The following is an 18,734-nucleotide window of genomic DNA, read 5'->3' as shown; positions in this document are numbered from 1 at the left end:
CTATGTAGGACTGGACATATAGGGCGTGTTTGCCTGCACCAGTTTTCAGAGGTTGCATGGAAAAAACGGACCCGGCTGAGTGGAGCCAGGTTAAGAGAATACATGGCAAAATATGGTATTTGCATGTTGTTTGGTTGCCGGTATATGAGGTCTTTGCATCGTGAAAGCAATTTCCACCTGGTGTTTAGTTGCACACATGCATAGCGATTAGGAGTTAATAACGACAGTTGAACAGAAAGGTTACATTAGAACACACATGTGACATCACACACACATCTACACGAACAACACATGCACACGTGCCAACACACCTACACATCCGGAACAGATACTGTCGGTGGAAACGACACCTATGGGATCACTGGGATCCCTTCTACGGTTGGCGGGCGCGGGGTTGTGCAAAGAGCGGGTCCAGAAGCCAGCACAAGGATCGTTTACCCAGGTTTGGGTTGTGAGGATGCGTAAAACCCTAGTCCTGCTTTGGTGTATGTATTTGAGTGTTCTTGAGTTCTTGAACTAGCTACGGTGTGTCTCTAGTCCAAAAGATCCAAATCCTTCTCCTGGCCGCCTCGGGCCTCCTTTTATAGATAAAAGGGGTTGCCATAGTGGCACACAGGAGGTGGAAAGGTGTACAGTGGATGAGTCTATCCTCTAGCACCGTCAGACAAACGCATTTAATACGCTGCCGACGTGCCCCTCTTGCTTTATCGGGGACGGCAAGGAAGCTCGTCCCAGCTGTCGCCGCCTCGCCTGGTTGCGACGCGCGTCCGGGCTGACGAGGCGTTGTAGCGCCACGTTGGCTGGCTGCTGGGCTGGCGCGGTGGTGGAGCCTTCACGAAGATCTGCATGCCACCACGCAGGTGCTTGCTGAGTCGGTCGTGGAGGCCGCCCGTTGCCACGCAGGTGCCTGCCCAGCTGGTTGAGCTGGCAGCTGCATGGGGACGGCGGTGGAGTCTTGGCAGACGCGGGCCCTGCTGCTGCCCCGTAGGTGTCTCCGGCAAGGGCCTTGCCGGGGCCCCAGCAAGGGTCTTGTCGCGACATCGTGGTCTTCCCCGACAAGCGTCTTGCCGGGGGTCTCGTGGATTTCCTCGGCTAGGATCCCACCGAGGATCGTCGTCTTCTGGTCCTCATCTGATCTCGTATGTTCTTGATCTTGACGAAAATCTGCATGCCACCACAGAGGCACCTCCCGAGCCTTGGTTCCAATGTGGTTGTTGGCGGCGTTGGAACCCTCGAGCTCAAGGGTGGCTCGCTCTGCTGGTGTTGGGCAAGCTGCCCTGGCAAGGCTCTTGCCGGGGCCGCGGAGGCCGCCCCGTCAAGGGTCTTGCTGGGGGAGTCCACCTTGCCCCTTTGCTCTTTGTGGTCTCTGGTCTTGGCGTTGCCTCTGGTCGCCTTGTGCCTTCGGCTTCCCTCCTCTGCCCTGCTTAGTGTGGCCATGGGCGCGGCTCCGACTGGTCGTGCACTGATAAAGGGGTAAAAAGGAGAGCCCTACTTTTGTACACCGACAGGAGCCCCCGGGCCTGGGCCACACATAAGTGCGACACGTTGTTGGGCTAGGCCCAGAACGGTGCGCGGGTAGGCGGGGCGGATTTTTACCGTGGTAACTTTTCGCTCGCTTGCGCTCCCCCACGACACACGTTGAACGCGCGTCGTGGAGGGTCGTGCGTGACGTGGGGGTCATGTGTGGGGCGGTTCCCGCACGCATGCGTCACATCATGGTAAAGAGGCGGCTGGCGCCTTCCCCATAAAAAGAGGGAGACGCAGAGGCGCGGCTCATTTACTGGGTGGACTCGGGTCGTGGTCTTCAAGGCGTCCGCGCCCAACGATCATGGGGCGGGGAGCGGTCGCCTCACCCGTCCCCTCGATTCTGCTTGCTCGCCACGTGTCCCCCAGGCAGGTGGCAGGCGGTGGAGGCGGGAAACTGGGCCGTCGCTGATTGGGGCAGCGGGTCGGTCTCGATTCCCTGCGCCCCCGATAGCCGGGTTGGTTGAGTGGGGCGGCCGAGCCCCGACCCCGCTCCTTTATAAGAAGGGGGAGGGGGATGTCATCTCAAATTCTCCCATCATCCATCTCCTTCCCCTTCCGCTCCTTTCTTTCATCTGCCATGGTGAGAGGGGGCGCCGGCCCTTCAACGGTGGCGGCAAGGGTCGCTGCTCGACAGCGCGTTCCTCCTTCCCAAGAGCTCGCGGCGGCGGATCCGGCCACGAGAGTAAGGGGAGGGGGCGAGGCTGAGGTTGTCGTGGCGCTCGGGGAAGAGGGGGACGGGGCGGCGCACCGGCCTTGCCTCCGCCAGTGATGCCTCCCGCGATGGAGGGCCACGTCGGGGACCAACCCCGTGAGTTCTTCATCAGGCTGCGCCGGCCACCGCGTCGTCATCTTCGTCTCCCTACCCCATTTGCTCGGGAGATAGAGCTCGACCCGTCCCAGACCCTCAGGTTGCACATGAGGGGCTGCGGGAACGGCGGCACGCGGGTCGACGTCGACTTCCCCGCTCCTCACGTCATGTACCTCCGTCGCGGATGGAAGACGTTTGCTCTTGTCCAATGCCTGACGGCGGGGCTCGTCCTCTACTTCAAGTTAATGGAGGACGACCTGCTCTCCGTCAAGGTCTTTGGAGATCTTGGAACTCGCCTAAAGTGCTGCGTGGAGAGCTCCTCTGACGATGAAGATTCCTCCTCAAGCGAGAGTGACGAGGAGGACAGCGACAGCGACGACGAGGGCGTCGAGCGGCGGGATGCCGACCTCGACTCTGACTGACCGCGCCGCCCCTTGATGTCTACTACGCAACCTTCTTCTTATAGACGTTGTTGGGCCTCCAAGTGCAGAGGTTTGTAGGACATTAGCAAATTTCCCTCAAGTGGATGACCTAAGGTTTATCAATCTGTGGGAGGTGTAGGTTGAAGATGGTCTCTCTCAAACAACCCCACAACCAAATAATAAAGAGTCTCTTGTGTCCCCAACACACCCAATACAATGGTAAATTGTATAGGTGCACTAGTTCGGCGAAGAGATGATGATACAAGTGCAATATGGATGGTAGATATAGGTTTTTGTAATCTGAAAATATAAAAACAGCAAGGTAACTAATGATAAAAGTGAGCACAAACGGTATTGCAATGCTAGGAAACAAGGCCTAGGGTTCATACTTTCACTAGTGCAAGTTCTCTTAACAATAATAACATAATTGGATCATATAACTATCCCTCAACATGCAACAAAGAGTCACTCCAAAGTCACTAATAGCGGAGAACAAACGAAGAGATTATTGTAGGGTACGAAACCACCTCAAAGTTATCCTTTCTGATCGATCTATTCAAGAGTCCGTAGTAAAATAGCATGAAGTTATTCTTTCCGTTCGATCTATCCTAGAGTTCGTACTAGAATAACACCTTAAGACACAAATCAACCAAAACCCTAATGTCACCTAGATACTCCAATGTCACCTCAAGTATCCGTGGGTATGATTATATGATATGCATCACACAATCTCAGATTCATCTATTCAACCAACACAAAGAACTTCAAAGAGTGCCCCAAAGTTTCTACCGGAGAGTCAAGACGAAAACGTGTGCCAACCCCTATGCATAAGTTCACAATGTTACGGAACCCGCAAGTTGATCACCAAAACATACATCAAGTAGATCACGTGATATCCCATTGTCACCACAGATAAGCACATGCAAGACATACATCAAGTGTTCTCGAATCCTTAAAGACTCAATCCGATAAGATAACTTCAAAGGGAAAACTCAATCCATTACCAGAGAGTAGAGGGGGAGAAACATCATAAGATCCAACTATAATAGCAAAGCTCGCGATACATCAAGATCGTACCACCTCAAGAACACGAGAGAGAGAGATCAAACACATAGCTACTGGTACATACCCTCAGCCCCGAGGGTGAACTACTCCCTCCTCGTCATGGAGAGCGCGCCTCCCTGCCTGATGTTGATGGCCACCAGAGAGGGATCCCCCTTCGGTAGGGTGCCGGAACAGGTTCCCGATTGGTTTTTGGTGTCTACAGAGGCTTGCGGCGGCGGAACTCCCGATCTATTCTGTCCCCTGATGTTTTTAGGGTATATGGATATATATATATATAGGCGAAAGAAGTCGGTCAGGGGAGCCACGAGGGGCCCATGAGGGTGGGGGGCGCGCCCGGGGGGTAGGGCGTGCCTCCCTGCCTCGTGGCTTCCTTGAAGCTTCCCTGACGTCTACTCCAAGTCTCCTGGATTGCTTCCATTCCAAAAATAACTCTCCCGAAGGTTTCATTCCGTTTGGACTCCGTTTGATATTCCTTTTATTCGAAACACTGAAATAGGCAAGAAAACAACAATTTGGGCTGGGCCTCCGGTTAATAGGCTAGTCCCAAAAATAATATAAAAGTGTTTAGTAAAGCCCATAAACATCCAAAACAGATAATATAATAGCATGTAACAATAAAAAATTATAGATACGTTGGAGACGTATCACCCCTCCCTCGGCCACGCGCCCTGCCGAGGGCCTTCCTCGTCAAGCTCTCCATTTGCGCGTTCCCCATCGCCTCCTTGGGCGGCTGGCGTAGGAGGGTCGGAGAAGGCGAAGAAGGCGGGTGGCGGCCGTCAAGTCGGAGTACGCAGGCACCGACGCCTTCGTCGCGTATTGTCGGCCTGCTGCCTCATCTTCCAGCTCCCCTCCCGGCACCGGGATGTTCCTTGGTGCCTTCTACTCCTCGTACCTCGCCTAGGCGCTCTTTTTGCCCTCCTGCTACCTTGTTACACCTTCTGGAGAGAGGGACAAGAAAGGGATTACGGGCATCTTATCTCTTTTCAGTTTGTAAGCCTGCGGGCACTTGTTAATCTTAAGACTTGTAACCCCCTTGCTCATGTTTTCCATTCCGTATGAACTATACCTATATGGGATGTTTTTAATGAAAAAGGGTGTTTGCTGGGTTCTTTGTGTGCGGGCGAGGCCCATGCCAAGGAGTGAATCCTTGTTATTTTTAAGATAAACACTGTCGCCCGGCAACAGACCTTGCCGTCCCCTTACTTGTTTCGACCATTCTCACGCTCTTGGCGGAGGCAGGGGCGAAGTAGAGTTAGGCCCTTTGTTTATTTCCTCGCCACCGCGACTACGACCCGGTTCCGACCCAGGGACTTGGGTACAGGAAAAAGGGGGAGCACGGTGGTCTAGGAGCAAAACGAGGTTCCATATGTCCCAACTTCATACGGAAATGCACAATAGAGGATAAAAGACTTATCTGAACCCGCAGCCCCCGGCAGCCTTGGCTTGCCGTGGTTGGATTCCTGCATCTGCAGTCCCCGGCAACCTTGGCTTGCCGAGGCCGGAGCGCCGGCTCGTTCTCTTTCTTCCAAACAGCTCAGCAGAAACGTCCATGTACCCTGCGAACCAAAGAGGACAGAAAGGAACAGAGAACGCGCACTCGACCTCTATGCTAGGGTTAGTCGCCGCTAAGCACTATCAACCCTAACCGGGGGAGAGACTTAACCTAGCATGCATGCTAAACTTAGGGCGCCAGCGCTTCGTTTATTTATGCTCAGGGTCTGCGCCTGGCTTTGTACAGAGGGTTACATGCCTTGCCGGCAAGGCTTGTACAAAAGGTGGTTTGCCGGGGGACCCGGCAACCGCGCCTTATGGGTAAAACTTGTGAAGATGTTCAATGTTCCAGGAGTTGCTCACCAGAATAGCATCTTCGGTCTCCAGGCGGACTGCGCCGGGCCGGGTGACTCGTATTACCCGATAAGGGCCTTCCCACTTCGGCGTCAACTTGTTGGAATTCTTGGCGGATTGAACGCGCCGAAGAACAAGGTCGCCTTCCTCAAAGCTTCGGGCATGAACCTTGCGGCTATGGTAGCGGCGCAAGGCTTGCTGGTAGCGCGCTGCTCTCACAGCCGCCCGAAGACGATCTTCCTCGAGGAGCATTGTGTCATCTTGCCGCAATTGCTCTTGCTCAAACTCGTCATAAGCGAGCACTCGAGGTGACCCGTATGTGAGTTCCGTGGGGAGAACTGCTTCTGCCCCATATACCAGGGCAAAGGGTGTCTGGCCGGTGGCTCGATTTGGTGTCGTTCTGATTAACCAAAGAACCGCCGGCAACTCATCAATCCAGCGCCTTCCGCTCTTGTGCAGTTTGTCAAAAGTCTTTGTTCTCAGGCCTTGCAGTACTTCAGCATTTGCCCTCTCCGCCTGGCCGTTGCTCCATGGGTCTGCCACGGAAGCGAAACAGACCTTGCTGCCGAGGTCCTGGATGTATTGCATGAAGGTGTGGCTTGTGAACTGCGTGACGTTGTCGGTGATGACCCTGTTTGGCATACCAAAACAGCAGACTAGCCCCTTGAAGAACTTGATGGCTGACTGTGCTATCACCTTCCTCACTGCCTCCACTTCCGGACACTTTGTGAACTTGTCGATTGCAACGTACAAGTACTCAAAGCCGCCAACAGCGCGGGGGAAAGGGCCCAGTATGTCGAGCCCCCAGACCGAAAATGGCCAGGAGAGAGGAATTGTTTGAAGGGTTTGAGCTGGTTGATGAAGCTTCTTTGAATGGAACTGGCACGCTTCACACCTGGTTACTAGTGCCGTTGCATCTTGGAGGGCAGTGGGCCAGAAGAAACCTTGCCAGAATGCCTTGCCGGTAAGGGCCCTCGACCCTACGTGGGAGCCACATATGCCTCCATGTATATCTGCCAACAGCCCCAGTCCTTCCTCCCGGGGAATGCACTTCAATTTCACACCGTTCGGTCTTTTTCTGTACAGGATGTCGTCGATGAACTGATACATGGCAGACCGATGGGCTACTTTCTCCGCTTCTTCCTGCTCCTCAGGAAGTTCCCCTGTCTGGAGGAACCGGACGGTATGTTGTGCCCATGCCGGAGCCTGGGGCTCGACGGCAAGGACTAAAGGCATTTCCTCCGCCATGGGAGCGGCTGTCTCTACGGCCAGGGCTTGACGCCCTGCGGAGTCGGTTGCCCCACGGCAGGCTCAGTGTCCACGACAACATCCTTGCCGGTGGCTCCTGGGAGCTCGGCGGGAAAGTACTTGCCGGGGCCTGACTTTCTCTGCCTGTTCTGCTCTGTCGATGGTTCAACGGATGGTTGAGTTAACCGAAGCACAAAAGTACCTGGTTCCACAGGTAATTTGAAGGCAGCGCGCTTTGACAGGTAATCGGCGATGTCGTTCTCCGCTCGGGGAACGTGCTCTGCTTGTATACTGTCAAAGCGCTCTTCCAGCTTCCTCACCTCATCTACGTAGGCCTCCATCAATGGGTTCTGATAATCTTTGTTGACTTGCCTGACGACAAGCTATGAATCACCCCTGATGACGAGCTTCTTAACTCCGAGGTCTGCTGCGATCCTGAGATCGGCAAGCAACTCCTCGTATTTAGCAGTGTTGTTTGTGGACATCTCCCTGGGAAAGTGCATCTGGATTACATACTTGAGGTGCTCTCCGGTGGGTGCGACGAGCAGCACACCAGCACCTTGCAGTGAGAAAGCCCCGTCAAAGTACATGATCCAGTTGCGACTTGCTTCCTTGCCGGGGAGAGTAGTCTCCTGGATTTCTTCGTCGGGCGTTGAGGTCCATTCCGCAATGAACTCTGCCAAGACCCTGCTCTGGATCGTCGAAGTGCTTTCAAACTTCAAACCAAAGCTCGACAGCTCCAAGGCCCACTCCACAATCCTCCCGATTGCGTCTGGGTTATGCAATATCCGTTGCAACGGGAGGCGGGTGACGACGGTGATTTCGTGTGCTTGGAAGTAATGATGCAGCTTCCTCGAGGCCATAAGGAGGTCGAAGAGCAATTTCTGCACACCGGAGTACCTTGACCTAGCCCCCTGCAAGAGGGAGCTGACAAAATAAACCGGGTGCTGCATCATCTTCTTCTTTTGCATCACTTCTTTCGGTCGCGCATGCCCTGTCCTGTCAACGTCAAACTCTGCCGGGGGCCCCGCCTTGCCGGCACCAGGCCCTGTCGGGGGAATCTCTGGCTCGCCATCCGCCGGTCCTGCCGTTGCCACTGCCTCTTCGTCGACCTCCCTCTACGCCACTAGCGCGGCGCTGACCACTTCATTCATCGCCGCCAGATACAGCAGCAACGGCTCTTGTGGTTTAGGCGCAACCAATATCGGTGTAGAGGAGAGGTATTTCTTCAAATCCTATAGCACTGCTTCGGCCTCTGGAGTCCACTCCATTGGGCCCGCCTTTTTCAAGATTTTGAAAAAGGGAAGGGCACGCTCAACAGACTTGGAGATGAATCGGCTCCTGGCGTCAACGCAGCCGGTGAGCCGACGCACATCCTTGATCCGCCTGGGCGCCTCAATCTGCTCGATAGCCTTGATCTTGTCTAGGTTAGCCTCGATCCCACGATGTGACACAAAGAACCCGAGAAGTTTCCCAGACGGAACTCCGAAGACACACTTCTCAGGGTTCAACTTGAGGTTGATCTTGCGCAAATTTGCAAACGTCTCCTCCAGATCTTGTACAAGTGTTGCCCTGTCCTTGGTTTTGACCACTATGTCATCCATATATGCTTCCATATTTCTATGTAGCTGGGGCTCAAAACCAATTTGGACTGCTCTTGCAAACGTTGATCCAGCACTCTTCAACCCGAAAGGCAGCCGTAAAAAGCAATACGTACCACATGGGGTGATGAATGCTGTCTTTTCTTCATCTTCTCTTGTCATGAAGATCTGGTGGTATCCTGAGTAGGCGTCGAGGAATGATAACAGATCACACCCGGCCGTGGAGTCAACAATCTGGTCGATGCGCGGCAACGGAAAAGGGTCTTGGGGACAAGCCTTATTGATATCTGTGTAGTCAATACACAGCCTCCACTTCCCATTTGCCTTGCGCACCACCACCGGATTGGCCAACCACGTCGGATGGAGTACTCCTCTCACCAAGCCTGCCGCTTCCAACTTCCTGATCTCCTCTGTGATGAACTCTTGCCTTTCCAAAGACTGCTTCCTGACCTTCTGCTTGACGGGCCGCGCATGAGGACAGACATCAAGGTGGTGCTCAATCACCTCCCTAGCAACGCCGGGGATGTCGAATGCTTGCCACGCAAACACATCGACATTCGCCCGCAGGAAGGCGACGAGCGCGCTTCCTATTTGCTGTCGAGGGTGGAGCTTATGGTGAAAGCCCCTCCCATGCCATCCTCCTTGACAGACACCTTCTTGGTCTCTGGCGGTGCGGCTCTGGATTTCTTGCTCTTGCCGGTGGAGGTCTATGGCACGTCCTCGACGGTAGCACAACACTCCAAAGAGGTGCACTTGCCGGAGTGGGGGCGAGAGATCTTGCCGGTCTTCTTCTTCCCTCCCGGGGCTTCAGCGGCAGGAGCAAGTGCCTTGGCGGCAGTTGCTGCAACTGCTTCCCGGTAGAGTTGGTCGGCGCAGGTCAGCGCATCCTTCTTGTCGTAGGGAACGGTGATGATGGTCATCGGCCCAGGCATCTTCAGTGTGTTGTAGGCGTAATGTGCCGCCGCCATGAACTTAGCTAGTGCCAGGCGGCCGAGGATCCCATTGTAGAGCAAGGGGATCTCGGCTACATCGAAGACAATCTTCTCCGTCCTGTAGTTCAACTCGCCTCCAAACGTCACAGGCAGCGTGACCTTACCCTTTGGCTGACTCCTCCCCGGGTTGACCCCTTGAAACATGCCCGTCTCCTTGAGGTCTCCATCAGGGATCTGCATCCTTTCGATCACAACGGGCAAGATCAAGTTCAGACCGGCCCCGCCGTCAACTAGCATCTTTGTCACCTTGAGGTTGTGTATCGTTGGTGAAACCAACAATGGCAAACACCCGACCGCAGTTGTGCGATCAGGGTGGTCCTCGGCGTAAAAAATGATAGGCGTGCTGGACCACTTTAGTGGCCTTTGAGCATCGAGCGATGGTTCCACTGCTGTGATCTCACGCGCCCACTACTTGAGTTGGCGGTGAGAAGTATGCAGCGAGGCGCCACTGTCGACGCACATGGCCTCCGTAGCTTTCTGAAACTCATGCTCGCCGGACTCGTCGTCCTCGTCATGATCATCGTCTTCTTGCTTCTTGTCGCGGCCCCGAGCAGGCCTCTCTTGCTGGTTATCCTTACGCGGCGGCCTCCTTGGCCACCATGCTTCTTGCCGGATCCTTCGACACCATCCTGACCCTTCTCCTTGTCCCGCCTCTCGTACTCGGCTTTTTTCTTTCAGCAAGCAGCTCGACTTGTTGGCAGTTCTGGAGGTCGTGGCCCTTGGTGCGATGGATCTTGCAATACTGCTTATCGGAGCCCCGTGGCTTGTCGGCAGCCGCCAAGGCCCGGCAAGCGGCGCACCCGGCAATCTCCTTGCCGGGTTCGTCTGCCTTGGCCTTCTTGGCGGCACCGGTGTCGTCGGATCCCTCGACGGCAAGTACGGCCTTGCCCTTACGCTTCTTGTTGCGGCGCCGGCCCTTTTTCGTCGAGGCGGCGGTGTCTTCGTCCGTAGAGTCGGTTTCCGCGCCGGCGTCCTCGCCGGGGTACTTCCTTCCCTCTTCAGCCCGGGCGCATCTAGCGGCCAGAACATAAAGTTCGACCACATCATTAACCTTGTTCATCGCCAGCTCTTCACACATCTTGCGGTTGCGCACATTCTGATGGAATGCGCTGATCACGGCGGCGGGATGAACATCTGGGATGTTGTATTGTACCCAGCTGAACCTCTGATGTACTTGCGCAGGGTTTCACCTTCCTTCTAGGGAATGATATGCAAATCACTGGCCTGGCCATGAGCTCGGTGGCCTCCAGTGAAGGCACCAACGAACTCATGACACAGATCCGACCAAGAAGAAATGGAATCCGCTGGCAAGTGCATCAACCAAGACATGACATTGGGCTTCAGCGCCAATGGGAAGTAATTGGCAAGCACCTTGTTGTTGCGAGCTCCAGCGGCTTGCACCGCGATGGTGTAGATGCCGAGGAACTCCGACAGGTGGGTCTCGCCGTTGTACTTCTCGCCGACGTCGGGCTTGAACGCGCGGTGGGACGGCCACTGGAACTGCCGCAGCTCACGGGTAAAGGCCGGGCAACCCACCTCATAGGGTAGGCCACCGGAGCCTCCCGGTGCTGGGTGGTCCATAGTGGGCCCGCCCGCTTATCCGACTGGTGGCGTGTGTCACGTCGGCGCTTGATGGTGGTTCGAGCATCTTCATGGGCTTGCTCCCGAAGAACTTGGCGCTGATCGCGGTGGGTCCGTGGGTCAGACGATGCTATGGAAATGTTATCACAAGCGTCATCACGACGGACCGGCGCCCGTGGCAACTGGCGTGGGGGAGGAGACTGCATCGTGGCTGCAGCACCTCCGGTCCTTCCACCGCTGGCATGTGGTGGCTCGACAGTGCGTCGGCCTGACGGCCCCACCGGTCGCGGTTCATCTTTGTTGGCGACACCGACGAGGCTCCGGATGGTGGCTCTCCACTCGTCGAGCTTTTCTATGGCAGGAGGGAAGTCGAGGAGCAGCTGCACGCGCGCCAAAGCTTCTGCTGGCATGGGTGGCGGCGAAAGCTGCGTGGACCGTGACGCGCTCCGACTTCTAACCACGTTAGAAGGAGCTCTATCACGGCCTGGCGGCTGTGCGCCATTTTCGCCAGCACCTCGGCGGGCATGCTGGCCTCCTTCGTCCCGCGAATGATGCACAAGACTCTTCCCACGGCGGCGTCCGGGGTCACCAGCGTGGTGACGCTGCTTGTCGCGCACACCCTGGGAAGAGCGCGTCGTGGGCGCCGACGTAGGCGTCTTGGAGGTTGCTGCACCGCGTGTAGGTGGCACTGCGCCACCGCTAGAGGGCCCCGCGCCGCCTGCACGGGGCCCAGCTCCGTCGTTGGATTTGGCGGCGTGCGGCCCGTCGTCTCGCGCACGAACGACGCCGCTCGCCAGGCTCTGACTGCCAGAGCAATGTTGGTGCTCGCGGGCTGTGACTCAGGTTCTGTCCGCGACCGGCCCGCTGCTCGCCCGCACTGGTACGGGTCGTTCGGCTCCCGATGAGCCGATCACCGTGATCGTCTTCTTCTTGGGAGCCATGGCGATGAAAAACTGCTAAACTAACTGCTAGACCAGATTTTCACAACTGCGCCCCCTACCTAGCGCGCCAAAGATGTCGGTGGAAACGACACCTATGGGATCACTGGGATCCCTTCTACGGTTGGCGGGCGCGGGGTTGTGCAAAGAGCGGGTCCAAAAGCCAGCACAAGGATCATTTACCCAGGTTCGGGCCGCGAGGATGCATAAAACCCTAGTCCTTCTTTGGTGTATGTATTTGAGTGTTCTTGAGTTCTTGAACTAGCTACGGTGTGTCTCTAGTCCAAAAGATCCGAATCCTTCTCCTGGTCGCCTCGGGCCTCCTTTTATAGACAAAAGGGGTTGCCACAGTGGCACACATGAGGTGGAAAGGTGTACAGTGGATGAGTCTATCCTCTAGCACCGTCGGACAAACGCATTTAATGCGCTGCCGACGTGCCCCTCTTGCTTTATCGGGGACAGCAAGGAAGCTCATCCCAGCTGTCGCCGCCTCGCCTAGCTGCGACGCGCGTCCGGGCTGACGAGGCGTTGTAGCGCCACGTTGGCTGGCTGCTGGGCTGGCGCGGTGGTGGAGCCTTCACAAAGATCTGCATGCCACCACGCAGGTGCTTGCTGAGTCGGTCGTGGACGCCGCCTGTCGCCACGCAGGTGCCTGCCCAGCTGGTTGAGCCGGTTGCTGCATGGGGACGGCGGTGGAGTCTTGGCAGACACGGGCCCTGCTATTGCCCCATAGGTGTCTCCGGCAAGGGCCTTGCCGGGGCCCCGACAAGGGTCTTGCCGCGGCATCGTGGTCTTCCCCGGCAAGCATCTTGCCGGGGGTCTCCTGGATTTCCTCGGCTAGGATCCTGTCGAGGATCGTCGTCTTCTGGTCCTCATCTGATCTCGTATGTTCTTGATCTTGACGAAGATCTGCATGCCACCACAGAGGCGCCTCCCGAGGCTTGGTTCCAATGTGGTTGTTGGTGGCGTTGGAACCCTCGAGCTCAAGGGTGGCTCGCTCTGCTGGTGTTGGGCAAGCTGCCCTGGCAAGGCTCTTGCCGGGGCCGCGGAGGCCACCCCGGCAAGGGTCTTGTCGGGGGAGTCCACCTTGCCCCTTTGCTCTTTGTGGTCTCTGGTCGCCTTGTGCCTTCGGCTTCCCTCCTTTGCCCTGCTTAGTGTGGCCGTGGGCGCGGCTCCGACTGCCCTTGCATAGGTAAAGGGTTAAAAAGGAGAGCCCCTACGTTTGTACACCGACAGATACATATGTATTCGTCTACGGTCGTTGAAATAGAAAACATACAACACGAAAGTCATTTGTAATAGAAAGATGAAGCTACTCATCAAAGGAAACAGTGAATAGTGTGCGATGAATTCATCAAAATTCATCCAAAATAGCTTCAAACATAAACACAAAATTGTACATCTATAGTCAATGAAACTACAAACCAATCGTCTGAATGGAACCACAACGTGGCCCAACATCTTTTTTGTGTACAACTTATCTCGAATCGAAGCACGATTGTGTAGATTAGAAGAGACTAGTGAACGGGATTAAAAGTGAGGGAGATTAGGAGGGTGACATGCATATTATAGTACACTGGTTACATGTAGATCTACTCGTCTATAATTTGTGAAATAGAAAACTCACGACAGAAAGTCATGTGAGACAGCGAGGTGAGGCTACTCGTCAAAGGAAACTTCAAATGGTAGACCGTGTGACATGAATTTGTCAAAATGCGTCCAAAAGATCCAAATATGAACACAAAATTCAACATATACAGTGAATGAAACTATGATCTGATCGTTTGAATGGAATCAGAACATCGAGGTGCATCTTTACGTGTACAACTTATCTTGAATCGAAGCACGGTTGTGTAGAAAAGAAGAGGCTAAATGTAGGAGTTAGCCCAAACCATGTGCACATGCATACTACGAGAGCCACCCACGTGCGCTCCAGAGCATCGCTCGAGCATGGCTTGCTGGAAACTGCCGATTTAGCTGTTCCCAGCGATACAGGCCCAGACGTGCTTTAAGAACCGTGCCATGCAGGGCCAACAATATTTGCATATAACCAAACAGGGCAACACAAAAAGATGTTGCACACAACGGGCCTGATTGAGCCTTATGCGGGTAACCAAACGCGCCCATACTAGAGGAGTTCACTAGTATATGTTCCTGGAAGCGTGAGTAGCGGCATGCAAAATAGATCTAACCACATATGATTATCGAGCTTGCCATTTTTCTTTGGTGCTAGTCATATTCATTTTCCTCAATACTGTTGTCGTCAACACGATGGTGCAAGCCATATTGTACGCTCTCTCTCCGTGCATTTCTCCTATGGGACCACACTTGTACGTGTGCGTGTTCCTTTTGTTGTTGAGAAAGCAATCATGTTTTTCGTTAGAGCATATACAGCAGAACTCCCCAACCCCCTCCCTCCCCCATCTATAGCAAGACTCCCCAACCCCTCCCTCCTTTGCAGTCATTGACCAGTAAAAGAACTTGACCCAGACAAACGCCTCATACCGGCTTCATACGCCCAGGATGATCGGCACATCCAGCCCAAATATGGGGAGGCCCGGGGAGCCGATCACACCTCAAATTGCACCAAATCCCCCTCCGGCCTTGCCAATTTGTCCTTGTTCCTCTCCTCTTCTCCCTCATCCACGACGGTCCACCCTAGCTCCATCGCCACTCTTGCTCTGCCGCCATACTGAGATCGTAGCACCGGTAGCACCGCCAAAACACTCATCCCCTCTGTTCTCGCCCGCATGGACACGGTCGCCACCCAGGATGCCGCTGCGGTACGCTCCGGCTACTCTCGGACTGCACCTTCGCCTCCATGTGTTTAACATAATGCCCAACCCTTTTTTGCGATTGTTTTGTAGGCAAAACGATGGATTCGGATGGTTCGTCGGACGAGGATTATGGACCCACAGAGCTTGATGAAATAATTCAAAAGGAGTTCTTTGATTTGTCGGATTCATACGAAGAAGCGGAGATGATCATGATCATGAGCATCCAACAGGAAATGGATCGAGAGGTGGAGCACGTTCTCAACAAGGGCTCGGTCAAAGGGAGAAGAGTTCTGAAGCGGGATAGGGTCTCTGGAGCACGGGTCCTCTACAAGGACTACTTTTCTCCTGAACCTGCTTTCCTTGATGAATGGTTTCATAAACTCTTTCGTATGCGCAAACCATTGTTCTTGTGTGTAGTGGAGGGAGTGGAGGCATAGATCCCTACTTCAAGCTCACCGGGAATTGTTGCGAACAACTCTCATTCTCTGCTAAGCAGAAATGCACGACTGCTATGAGGATGCTTGCACTTGGTACTGCTGTCGATGTTGTTGGTGAGATGGTTCGAATGGGGAAGAACACATGCCTAAAGACAATTGTGAACTTTTCCCGCGTCGTAGTGGAGGTGTTTGGAGCTGAGTATCTAAGAGAACCAAATGTGCATGATACAGAAAGGTTGCTGGCTATTAGAGGGGAAAGAGGTTTTCTGGGTACGAAAGTTCAATTGATTGCATGCATTAGCAATGGAAGAGCTGCCCCAAAGGTTTGCGCAGGATGTACCAAGGTCATACCAAAGAGGCCACCATCATACTGAAAGTAGTGGCATCACATGACTAGTGAATTTGGCATGCTTTCTTTGGAATGCCTTGTTCTCAAATCGACATCAATGTGCACCAGTGATCTCCCGTGTTTAGGAGACTTTGTGATGGGGAATCTCTGCCATGCAACTACACTATCAACAGTCGCGACTACAACATTGGGTACTGCCTTGCCGATGGTATCCATCCTCAACGGACGGCGTTTTGAAGACCATATCTGATCCCAAGGCAACAAACAAAGCCACTTTGCAAGAATGCAAGAAACGGTTAGGAAGGATGTGGAAAGGGCATTCAGGGTGCCCCAAGATCATTGGGGAATTGTTCGTGGAACTAGAATGATGTGTGAATGAGAGACTTTGTGACAGCAATTGACATGTTGCGTCATTTTGCATAATATGATTGTCAAGGATGAAGGTGATGGGGTTGCCCAAACCCATGATTTTGACAAGCCTAGAGAACAAGTCCACATCGTAGAACAACAAGATGCAAATCAGCTTGTCAATTTTTTGCAGCTGCATCAGATCTTCGAGACCACCAGGTGCACGCACATCTAATTGCTGATCTTGTGGAGTTTATGTGGACCCACAATGAAAACCAAAGAGGTAATTTTTGAATTGTGCACTTCAAATAAATTTTATGTTCGAACTATGTATTTTCGCTACCAACAAGTATTTATTTCGTGTGATATTCACGGATATGATAGCGTGCATGGATTTGAGGGTTTGCATTTGATGACTGTCACCACCCGACAACCAATACGAGGGGATGTCCAAAGCCATCCGCGGCGTGCAAAAGCGCGCCCATGAACGTTTAGGGCCCCGAATTTGCTAAGTTTGAATGTAGATGCTCTTATCAAAGGAGCCATGCATCGACCTACTAGAGATATACCTATTAAAATGCTGAAAACCCAGAAAAACATGACGAACTTAAATGTGCATGCATTTGTAGATTTTTCATGAATGTTTCAAAATGATGGAACATTATTATTATTTTCTTTTTGAAAAGGAGGTCGAAACCCCAGCCTCTGCATCCAAGGATGCACATGGTCATCTTTCTAAAATTATTCCGCAGAGTCTAGCAAAAAAATACGTGGATCAACCTAAAGCCACCTTTCTGGCGATCTCCATTGCTACACCTACAAGTTTAATGATGTGCCATGACCTTGCACCAACGCACATCATCTAATACGGTGGCCTAACCAAGCAGCCCAACGGCGAGCCGAGAGCACCAATCGGTCTAGCAGACCCTCAGCACGCACCGCATGCACACACTTTAGAATCCGCCACCGCCATCTTCCTCCATCACATCTTCAGGAGGAATAAACACATTGACCTTGCCAGGCCGACTGTCCATGACTTCTACTTGTGATATGCGTTGGGATTTCTCAGAAGAGGAAGGGTGATGTAGTATAGTAGCAGATAGTATTTCCCTCGGTTAAGAACCAAGGTTTATCGAACCAGTAGGAGACACCACACAAACACTATAAGCAGTACCTGCACACACATAAAGCAGATACTTGCACCCAAGCGGACAAGAGGTTGTCAATCCCCTTGTACTCGTTAATTGAAAGGATTAAATCTGATAGTGGTAGACAGATAAATAAAAAGGAAAATAAAAGTAAATAAATTGCAGAAAATATTTTTAGGGTTTTAGTAAATATGAAGTGAATGGACATGGGGGCCATAGCATTTACTAGAGGCATCTCTCTCATGAGCATTGTTGGTGTCAAAACTGGCGGATCTCGGGTAGGGGGTCCCGAACTGTGCGTCTAAGGTCGATGGTAACAGGAGACAGGGGACACGATGTTTACCCGGGTCCGGGCCGTCTCTATGGAGGTAATACCCTACTTCCTGCTTGATTGATCTTGATGAATATGAGTATTACAAGAGTTGATCTACCACGAGATCGTAATGGCTAAAACCCTAGAAGTCTAGCCTGTATGATTATGATTATCGCTATGGACTAAACCCTCCGTTTTATATAGACACTGGAGGGGACTAGGGTTGTACAAAGTCGGTTACAGAGAAAGGAATCTTCATATCCGAACGCCAAGCTTGCCATCCACGCCAAGGAGAGTCCCATCCGGACACGGGTGAGAGTCTTCGATCTTGTATCTTCACAGCCCATCAGTCCAGCCCACGTCCAACAGGCCGGACGTCCGAGGACCTCTTAATCCAGGACTCTCTCAGTAGCCCCTGAACCAGGCTTCAATGACGAGGTGTCCGGCGCGTAGATTGTCTTCGGCATTGCAAGGCGGGTTCCTCCTCCGAATACTCCAAAATAGCCTTCGAACACAAAGAATGTGTCCGGCTCTGTAAAACAAGTACCACACACAACCGCAGAGAGTATAATATTTCACGAGTCCAATCCACTAACACTTTTATAGCGTGACGCCACATCACCACCCGGTCATTATTTCAAACCGTTTTTCAGCCTGCCGCTCCATGTTTCGAGCTGCGGTTTTATTGGCACGTCTTGTCAAAGCAGAGATCGTGTCCCCTTGTCACGGGATTCTCATCAATACGGGCGTGGGTAATCCAACCGTCCCATCGGCATGATTCCTTGGGAATAGGCAAGTTTTAAGGCCCGTGAGGGGGCGTTTGATATTCACCACCTTTATAAAGGGGCACAGACCCGTCTTTCTCCTCTACGCCTGCCTCCCCCTTGACCTTTCCAACCTCGAGTTCCAGCACCCAGGTTTCAACTTAATTATTACGAGCCTCCCAGTCATGGCCGGACCCGGCCCTCAAGGCTGGTGGGTGACCTCTTTTGTCACAGAGGAGGATATTGGAAAGCTCCTAGCGGCAAGATACCTGACCGCAAAAATCCCCCACAGGCTCCCTGCTAAAGGGCAGGTTATTCCTACCCCCAGATCCGGCGAGAGGGTCGTATTCCTCTCCCACTTCCTCCAGGGTCAAGGGTTAGATCTCCACCCCTTTGTCCGTGGGCTCATGTTCTATTATGGGCTAGATTTTCACGATCTAGCCCCGGACTCTTTTCTTCACATCTCGGCATTCATCGTCGTGTGCGAGGCCTTTCTCTGTATTCCCCCACACTTCGGCTTATGGCTCAAGACCTTTAATGTGAAGCCGAAGGTGATCGAGGGGAAGCAACC

This window comes from Triticum aestivum, chromosome 3D, assembly GCF_018294505.1.
Source record: "Triticum aestivum cultivar Chinese Spring chromosome 3D, IWGSC CS RefSeq v2.1, whole genome shotgun sequence".
NCBI classification, from domain to species: Eukaryota; Viridiplantae; Streptophyta; class Magnoliopsida; order Poales; family Poaceae; genus Triticum; species Triticum aestivum.
This window is presented reverse-complemented; position numbering follows the sequence as displayed.